This window comes from Rhinopithecus bieti, unplaced genomic scaffold (assembly GCF_001698545.2).
Source record: "Rhinopithecus bieti isolate Rb0 unplaced genomic scaffold, ASM169854v2 scaffold_5216, whole genome shotgun sequence".
NCBI lineage: Eukaryota > Metazoa > Chordata > Mammalia > Primates > Cercopithecidae > Rhinopithecus > Rhinopithecus bieti.
The window spans coordinates 619,146-629,609 of NW_016805021.1; the positions used below are offsets into that span (position 1 = coordinate 619,146).

Here is a 10,464-nt window from a genome sequence, read left to right on the forward strand (position 1 = left end):
GCTGTCAGTGTACAACGTTCATTCAGCTTTCAGTCCCTTTACAGAATCACTTCAGTTTCACCCAAGGTTGACCCTTCCAAGGACAACCCACATCCCATGACTGGGCAAATGCATGAACAGCTGATCCACTGTAGGAGCAACTTAGCTCCATAGCTCCCCATGGAGTCAGGGCTATTGGGTCCCCATCACGGCATGTTCATCTTCCCTCTCCGCTCCCTCCCATTGTTTTCCACAAAGGGCACACCCTAGTAAACAACCTTTGCATTAAATTCTATCAACATTAACAGATTAATGAAGAAAAATATGATTATCTCAATATATGCTACAAGTTACTCTGTGGGAGAGAGAGGCCCTATGGAGGAGCACGGAAGCCCCAGACACGTGAGTGGAGAAGCCATATTGGACATCCAGTCTGGTCAAGCCCCAAGTGAGAACCACCCAAGCAAGCCCAGAACCACCAAGTAAACCCTATAGAGACAAGAGAGATAATAATAAATTATTGTTTTGCATCACTTTAAATCTTAGAATGGCTTGTTACAAAGTAGTAGTATGAGAACCATAGAGTAGAAGAAAACAGCCTATGGCAAAACCCCATCTCTACAAAAAATACAAAGATTAGCCAGGCGTGGTGGTGCACACCTGTAGTCCCAGCTACTAGGAAGGCTGAGGTGGGAGGACTGCTTGACTCGGGAGGCTGAGGCTTCAGTGGGCTGTGCTTGCGCCATTGCACTTCAGCCTGGAAGACAGAGTGAGACACTGTCTCAACAACAAAAAAAGGATAGAAGAAAACTTTCTGGCCAGGTGTGGTGGCTCATGCCTGTAATCCCACACGTTGGGAGGCCGAGGTGGGTGGATCACTTGAGGCCAAGAGTTCCACACCAGCCTGGGCAACATGGGGAAAACCTGCCTCTACAAAAAAAAAAAAAAAAAGTAGAAAACTTATATAATAACATATAGCTACGAAAAGCTATCTATGCCAAGTACCTTAAGAATGATAAATTTGTAGAATTATTTTCATGACTGTCCAGAAGATTACTAATAAACACCAGAAGTGTTCCTAATCAACACTGTATTGGAGGCTTTGGTTATAACACCTGGGGGCAGAATAATACCTCCCGCATCACAAGTTATACATGTGCTTATCGCTGATACCTGTGAATATGTAAGTTAATTAGCAAAGGGAGAAAGGAGAATGAAGGTTACAGATGGCATTAAGATTGCTAATCATCTGATCTTAAAATAGATTATCCATGGCTACTCTGGGCACATTGCCTATGGGGTAGCCCTTCTCTGCAAGGAGCAGTACCTCTGCTGTTATGTGGGTCACTTGAGGTCAGGAGTTTGAGAGAGACCTGGCCAACATGGCTAAACCCCATCTCTACTAAAAATACAAAAATTATCCAGGTGTGGTAGCGCATGCCTGTAATCCCAGCTACTCAGGAGGCTGAGGCAGGAGAATCACTTGAACCTAGGAGGCAGAGGTTGCAGTGAGCCAAGACTGCACCATCACATTCCATCCTGGGTGATGGAGTGAGACTCTGTTTAAAAAAATAATAAAAATTAAAAATAAAAGCAAACAAAAATAGAGCATCCTGGACTATCCAGGTGGGACTAATGTAATCACAGGGTCCTTAGAAATGGAATAGGGAGGTAGAAGTCAAGAGTCAGAGAAAGAGATGTGGTAATAGAAGTAGGATCTGTCCCTGAGAAAGACTGATGTACTGAGAAAAGAACTTCACCCACTGTTGCTGGCTTATAAGATGAAGGAAGGAGGCCACAGCCTGGAAATGTGGGGAGCATCTCGAAGCTAGAGAGAGCATGGAAATGGATTCTGCTCTAGAGCCTCCAGAAGGAATGCAGCCCTTCAGACACTTTGGTTTTAGCCCAGTAAGGCTCATTTCAGACTTCTGACCTCTTGAACTTTAAAAAGTTTGAGTTTTAAGTCTTTAAGTTTGTGGTAATTTGTTAAAGCAGCTATAAAACTCTAACTCAAAACCATGTATGTATATATTGGTCAGGTGCCACGACTCATGCCTGTAATCCCAGCACTTTGGGAGGGCAAGGCGGGCAGATTACTTGAGGTCAGGAATTCAAAACCAGCCTGACTAACATGGTGAAACCCTGTGTCTACTAAAAATACAAAAATTAGCTGGGCATGGTGGTGGGCGCCTGTAATCCCAGCTACTTGGGAAACTGAGGCAGGAGAACCATTTGAACCCGGGAGGCGGAGCTTGCAGTGAGCTGGGATCTCACCACTACACATCAGCCTGGGCAGCAGAGCGAGACTCTATCTTAAAAACAAAAAGTACCATAAATATATTGCAATATGATATATATAAGGCATATAATGATTAAAAAGTAAGATAAATGTGCATATGGGGATGTGTATATTATTCTTTTCCTCAAAAATACTTTTTAGAAATGCAGTTATTGTTCTAGGTTCTGTAATTGCCAGATGGGTTCTTCTTGCCCACCGCACAGATAAAATGAATTCACTGCAGTAGAGCAAGAGTTTAATTGACATGAGACCAACCACATGGGAGAACTGAGGTTATCACTCAAATCAGTCTCCCTGAAGGCTTGCAGGTTAGAGTTTTTATGGACGATTTGGTGACGGGGGCTAGGGAATTGGTGCTGCTGATTGGTTGGGGATGGAAATCCCAGGGGTTTGAAAAATGGTCCTTGTGCTGAGTTGCCTCTGGATGGGGCCACAGAACCAGTTGAGTCACCCGGCCAGGTAGGATTGAGTCTGAAAAATCTCTCAAAAAACCCATCTTAGGTATTACAATAGTGATGTTATCTATAGGAGCAACTGGGGAAGTCACAAATCTTGTGCCCTCTGACCACATGACTCCTGAGCTGTAAGAGACTATAGAGACTATACCTATCATGTGACCTCTGGCCACATGAATCCTGAGCAGTAAGAAATTATAGAAACTACACCTACATTTTATCAGAGTTCAGACCCCTCCCATAATCCTATTCTTGTGGCCTTTCATTAGTCTTACAAAGGCAGTTGTCAGTCCCTGAGCAAGAAGGGAGGGAGAGACTATTTATCATCCTTGCTTTCAAGTTAAACTACAAATTTCTCCCCAAGTTAGCTTGGCCGATGCAATGACCAAGGACAGCTTGGAGGTCAGAAGCAAGACGAAGTCAACTATGTCAGATTCCTCTTACTGTCATAATTTTGCAAAGGTGCTTTCGGTTCTAAACCTTATTAAGTTATATTCAGATTTTTGACATTAGGTAAGATGAATAGAGAAAGGAGTACTACAAAGTGAGGAAGAACTCAAACTCCATTTATTATTTAGCTTAGAATTTGAAAAATTATTTCAAACAACGGAATAAAGCCATACTCTGAAAATCTGCTTAGGAGATTCTGAAAGTCTATTTCTAAAAAAATGATTTGTGATAATCCACTCAAACTGAAGTGAATTACTAGAATGTAAACACCACATCCCTATTCATATTTGTGTTCTCAATGTGTCATGAATCAGTGAATGAGTAGTACCAAATCTTTTTAAAGCACAGATGGTGTTTGTGGCAGCCATGAGAACATTCCTTTCAGATCTCCCAGCATGATAGACTGAGGGCCCTGACTGACACATTCAGAATCCACCACACCCCCCTAGGCTGCTCTCAGCCAATGACTGAGTGTGGCAGGGAGACAGGCAGGCCCGCTTCTGTGAGACTCAAAAGTCAGGTAACTTTGCCTTGAGGATTCCCCATTGGCCTAGTGAAAACTTTCTTAGACGGATTCTACTCTTAAGATGCTTTTTACTGAAATTTCCTTTCCTCTCCCTCTCCTTCATATGGGTCTGACCTGGATCATCTTTGCTCTGTTCTTGCTCCAGCTTCCTTCTCATTTTCCTCCATAGGCATTTCCCCCCAAAATTTCTTGCACATCTGATCCCATTTTTGTAATTGCTTCTTGGAGGATTTTTTTTTTTGAGATGGAGTTTCACTCTTGTTGCCCAGGCTGGAGTGCAATGGCACAATCTCGGCTCACCGCAACCTCCGCCTCCCAGGTTCAAGCAATTCTCCTGCCTCAGCCTCCCAAGTAGCTGGAATTACAGGCATGCAGCACCACACCTAGCAAATTTTGTATTTTTAGTAGAGATGGGGTTTCTCCATGTTGAGGCTGGTCTCGAACTCCTGACCTCAGGTGATCTGCCCACCTCGGCCTCCCAAAGTGCTGGGATTATGGTCGCGAGCCACTGCGCCTGGCCAATTTTTTTTTTTTTTTTTTTTTTTTTGAGACAAGGTCTGGCTCTGTTGCCCAGGTTGTAGTGCAGTGGCACAATCTTGGCTTATTGCAATCTCCACCTCCTGGGCTTAAGCCATCCTTCCACCTCAGCCTCCTGAGTAGCTGGGACTACAGGAGTGAGCCACCAAGCCCAGCTAATTTTTGTATTTTTTGTAGAGACATGGTTTCACCATGTTGGCCTGGCTGGTCTTGAACTCCTGACCTCAAGTGATTCACTCACCTCGGACTCCCAAGGTGCTGGGATTACAGGCACGAGCCACCACACCCAGCCTTTTTGGAGGCTCTTAGCTAACACAGCAGTTAAGTGTATAGATTTCAAAGGATTCCTTAGATAGGTCATTAAAAACAGAGAGATATTAGGATATGCTCAAAGATTTAGCCGCAAGGATGTAAGTGCTAACAACTTAAATGTTCTTCTGAAGGGACTGATAAGGTAAATTATTGTGTAAATGCACAACAGAATTTTATTTTATTTTTTATTTATTATTATCATTTTTTTTTAAGAAGGAGCCTCGCTCTGTCACCCAGCAGGAGTGCAGTGGTGCGATCATGGCTCACTGCAAGCTCCGCCTCCTGGGTTCACGCCATTCTCCTGCCTCAGCCTCCCGACTAGCTGGGACTACAGGTGCCCGCTACCATGCCTGGTTAATTTTTTTTATTTTTTTAGTAGAGATGGGGTTTCACCGTGTTAGCCAGGATGGTCTCGATCTCCTGACCTTGTGATCCACCCTCCTTAGCCTCCCAAAGTGCTGGGATTACAGGCGTGAGCCACCGCGCCTGGCCCAATGGAATTTTAATAATATAATACCAAAGGTGAATTTAATTTTCTTTTTCTAGAGATGGTCTCATTATGTTCCCCAAGCTGGTGCCAAACTCCTGGGCAAAAGCAATCCTCCCACCTTGACCTCCTGAAGTGCTGGGATTACAGCTATAAGCCACTGTGCCCAGCCCTGAATATTTGTTAGTATCTTCAACAACCATTGTAAAAAAAATAGTTTATTTACTTATTTATGTTATAAGCGAGCCGTGATTGCACCACTGCACTCCAGACTGGGCGACAGAGCAAGACTCTGTCTCTTAAAAAAGAAAAAAAAAGAAAAAGAAAAAGTTTGTTGCTTTGGTTTATCTATAGTTTTAAATTGGTCTACAGTGAACATGCGTTGTATCTGTTATAACACTAAAAGTCATTATTTTTTTGCAACCTTCACGTCCCGGGCTCCAGCAATCCTCCTGCCTCATCCTCCCAAGCAGCTGGGACTAAAGGTATACACTATAATGCCTGGCTAATTTTTGTATTTTTGGTAGAGATGAAGGTTTCTTCGTGATGCCCAGGTTGGACTTGAACTCCTGGACTCAAGGGATCCGCCCACCTCGGCCTCCCATAGTGCTGGGATTACAGGCGTAAACCACCACATCCAGCTAGTCTTTAATTAAGCATAATGCTCTTAGGCACTATTAAACTTTAGAATAGTCCAATTTATTCTATTGGCTGGGCACAGTGACTCACACCTATAATCCCAGCACTTAGGGAGGCTGAGGTGGGAGGATTGCTGGAGCCCAGGGTTAGAGACCAGCCCGGGCAACATAGGATAACTTGTATCTACAAAAAATAAAAAATTAGCTGGGTATGGTGGCATGCACCCACAGGTAGTCCCAGATACTCCAGAGGCGGAGGTGGCAGAATCAATTGAGCCTGGGAGGGCGTGACTGCAGTGAGCCGAGATTGCACCACTGCACTCCAGCCTGAGCAATAGAGCAAGACTCTGTCTCAAAATAAATAAGTTAATTAAATAAAATAAAACTCCAGTGCTGATCAGTAGTGGGATCCAACCTGCAAATAGCTGCTGCACTCCAGCCTGGGCAAAATAGTGAGACCCAAGAATACAAAAATAAAAATAATAACACTTTAAAATTTGTTAGATGTAAACTTTGTTCACCTTCTCAACTGCCTTCAATTGCTCTACTTTCCGAAGGCACTGCCTGTATTCCAGAGCACCCCAGAACTGCTGCCCTTGCAGAGGTCAGTGGCCTGCATGCCCCACTTTGTCGAACCTCTCTGTGCTAAGTCACCCTCCATTTCTAGGTTGGCTGAAATGCCACACTAGACCACAGACTCTGGCTTCCTGAAAGGCTGGATGAGGCAACATGGAAGTGTGAACTCCCTGTGGGGTGAAACTTGACTCTGAGGAAAGCAGAGAGAAGGAGCCAGGCAGACACGCTCCCTCTTCTTTCCATTTACTCCACTGAGTACGATTTCCTCTTGTGTCCCTTCTGAGAAAACCCCCCCTTGCTGAGGAAGAACATGTGCAGAGTGAATTACCATGTCTCCCAAAGTGGTGCCAGGTCTCTTGGGCATCACTGTCCAGAGCTTCCCAACTTTCCTCAAATCATTTCTTTCCTTTTCCTCTCTAGCCACTCGGGAGTTGAAAATAAGGATAACTGACCACAATTGACATAATGTAAAGCGTACTCATAGCAGATCAGGATATGAACTGCTCAAACCCCCCTTCAAGAAAGTATTTGCTACCGAACTGCAAGGAGTGAGGTTGCATCCAGGGGATAATGAAACTTGCTACCAGGGTACTCCTAGAAACCTGAAAAAAGCAATGGCCCTCACAGAGACTATTAAAATGCTTCCCATGGTATAGGGAAGAGAAAGGGAGTAAAAGGCTCAGGAAGTGGGAATGCTGGAATGGATAAATTACACGGGGCAAAATAAAGAGTAATGTTCTCCAGGAAAGCTCAAAGGACACATTATTTACCAAAAGCACTAGTAATGTGATGGTGGGAGGGGCCCCAGCATGGTCATGAGTTCAGTGTGGCTCTCCTCCACAGGCCAGGGTTAATGGTCAGTGAAGCAGTCATATAATTTGGCTCACAAATAGCAACGACGATGAAAAGACCCGCAGTAGAGGCCAGGTGTTACCACTTCACCATCAAAATCCAGAGGGTCACAATGTCCACAGTTATGGTTAATGGAAAACAACATCCTTAGGAGCAGAATAGCTGGGCAGCCAACAGGCACAGCTTAATGTACTGATCAAAATAGAGCAAGAGTAGATGAGCAGGAGGCTGAGGGCAGTTACCCAAAAGGATCTCTCTTGCCCAGTTTCTGCACCTAAATCAGTTTTCAGATCTAGTGTTCATTGCTTTAAGAGATGGCCAGATCCCAGTACCAAGAACCCTGCAATACATAGTGATTTTTCCAGTTCTTCTGTGGAAAACATGAGTGACTGCTCACTGGAGTGAGGGATTTACTCCAACATTCCAAGGACTTCTGGAGACAGGGTCCAAGTTGACACAGATACTCAATGACTGGAAACATCATCATGGGCTGTGTTAGAGTGGGGGCCTACAGGGGCCAGTAAGTGAAGCCCTGGCCCAAGAGTGAGTCCAGTGGTCTATGAAAATCACCTGGTGAATATTTCCCTGGTCCCCAAATATCTCATTGGGATTGACACTGTGGCAGAGTAACCCACAGGCTGTACTTGTTGGTGGGGGCTATGATAGTGGGGAAGGTCTGGTAGAAGCCTCCCAAACTGCCTCCCTCCCACCAAGATAGTGAATCAAAACCAGTATAATCCTGGAGAGGGATGGCAGAAATTAGGGCCACTCTTAAAGATGCAGGCATGCTGGTCCCTGTCCTACCTCTCTTTAACTTGCTGGTCTGGTCCTTGCAAAAACCAGACAGATCTGGAGAGTAATGTTCAACCAAGAAATAGACCTGATCACAGCTGCTAGGCTAGATGTGGTATCTTTGCTAAAACAGATAATACAATCTCTGGTACAGAGTATGCAGCCATTGATTTGGCAAATGTGTTCTTTTCTATCAGTTAGGAAAGATGATCAGCAACAATGTGCTCCAGGGCTATGTTAACTTTCGACCATCCGTCATAATATAGCCTGAAGACATTGGGACCATCTGGACAAACTGCAGAATATCATGTTGATTCATTCATTACAATGATGACATCATGCTGATGAGGCCAGGATAAGTAAGAGACTACTAACATGCTGGAAATGCCGGTAAGGCACATGCACTCTAGAGCAAGATAAACCGCAAAAAAATTAGGTACTTGCTAACTCCGTAAAGTTTCTGCACATCCTGTGGTCAGGACATTCCCTTAAGAGTAAACAACAGGCCTGTGTGTTGTTGCCACTGCCATTGTTGTCATGGTGGTTGCGCTGAGCTCTGTGGTTTCTAGAGCCGGCTATGTCCCCTCCCTGCCACCACCCTGAAGTGGATGTTCAAGAAGAACCACTCGCTAGAAAACAGATGCATGCAGTTCCTGAAGATCAGAGTGAAACAACCTGACCGGGTTCCAGTGATTGTGGAAGAAAAAGGTCTCAGGCTCTCAGATTGTTGACATTGACAAACAGAAGAACTTGGTTCCATCTGACAGCCATTCAGTTCCATCTGTGGCTCAGTTCATGTGGATCATCATGAAGATGGAAAAGAATCCATCTTCCTTCTGAAAAGGCATCTTCTGTTTGTGGATAAAACAGTCCAGCCTGGCGGGATATGGTGGCTCATGCCTGTAACCCCAGCACTTTGGGAGGCTGAGGCAGCCGGATCCCCTGAGGTCGGGAGTTCGAGATCAGCCTGACCAATATGGAGAAACCCAGTCTCTACTACAAATACAAAAAATTGGCTGGGCGTGGTGGCACATGCCTGTAATCCCAGCTACTCGGGAGGCTGAGGCATGAGAATCGCTTGAACCTGGGAGGCAGAGGTTGCAGTGAGCCGAGATTGTGCCATTGCACTCCAGCCTGGGCAACAAGAGCGGAACTCCATCTCAAAAAATAAACAAACAAACAAAAAACAGTCCAGCCTAACTATAGGAGAGTTTTACTAGAAGGAAAAAGATACAGATGGAATCTTGTATGTGGCCTCCAGTGGGGAGAACACTTTTGGTTTCCGAGGGCCATTGCTGGGCTAGGTGTACCCTTACTGCTTGTGTATCTTATAAATGTCCTAGCACCTTGGTAAGCCAAGGCAGGAGGACGGCTTGAACTCAGGGGTTCGGAATCAGCCTGGGCAACATAAGGAGACAGCCGTCGCTACAAAAAAAAAAATTAGTTGAGCGTTGTGGTGCATACCCACGGTCCCAAGCTACTCAGGATGTTGAGGTGGGAGGATTGCTTGAGCCCAGAAGGAAGATGCTGCAGTAAGCCGAGATTGCACCACTGCACTCCAGCCTGGGTGACAGAGCAAGATTCTGTCTTAAACAAACAAACAAACAAAAATTAAGAAGAAAAGAGAAAAAGCAGTACCAGTTGTGGCTGTGAGATCAACTATGGCTATGGAGGCTGTAGTCTGCCCCGATAACCTCCCTCTTTTGTTTTCCCTCAGGAAAAGAGGCCTAGCAGAGACCTAGAGGAGATGGTTCCCACGTGTTTTTATGAAGTGGATCCGTGTGGCACACAAGGTAAACTGTGGCAGTTGTGGAGATGCATCAATTAGATCCCCCTTCTAGAAAGGAGCCACCCCCCAGCTGCAAGGAGTGTGGTAAGTGGACAGTCCCCACCTGTTAGTGTCTTCAGCGTCAGCTTCAGGTTTTTATCCTGTACTTTTCTCAGGGTGGTCCCCAGCCAATGACTGAGCAAGGCCTGGCTATATCCACCCAATGAGGAACTTCTTTTTTTTTGAGACAGAGTTTTGCTCTTGTTGCCCAGGCTGGAATGCAATGGTGTGATCTTGGCTCACTGCAACCTCCTCCTCCTGGGTTCAAGCGATTCTCCTGCCTCAGCCTCTCAAGTAGCTGGGATTACGCCTGGCTAAATTTGTATTTTTAGTAGAGATGGGTTTTCTCCATGTTGGTCAGGCTGGTCTCGAACTCCTGACCTCAGGTGATCCACTCGCCTTGGCCTCCCAAAGTGCTGGGATTACAGGTATGAGCCACTGTGCCCAGCTATGAGGAACTTATTTAATCCCTGTTGGATTAGCCTGCCCGATTCTGCCTCTGCCCCTTCTCTTTCACAGGTGTCACCTCCATACTTTTTTTTTTTCTTTTTGAGACAGAGTCTCGCTCTGATGCCCAGGCTGCAGTGCAGTGGCACGATCTCGGCTCACTGCAACCTCTACCTCCCGGGTTCAAGCGATTCTTGTGCCTCAGCCTCCCAAGTAGTTGGGATTACGGGTGTGCACCACTATGCCTGGTTAATTTTTGTATTTTTAGTAGAGACAGGGTTTTACC

The 10,464-nt window shown here is 45.3% G+C and overlaps 1 pseudogene; it reads left to right on the forward strand.

Annotated features, from left to right (window-relative positions):
• Nucleotides 1-354: 354 nt before the first annotated feature.
• On the forward strand, nt 355-9,231 carry LOC108528886 (gamma-aminobutyric acid receptor-associated protein-like 2; annotated as a pseudogene).
• Nucleotides 9,232-10,464: the final 1,233 nt, after the last annotated feature.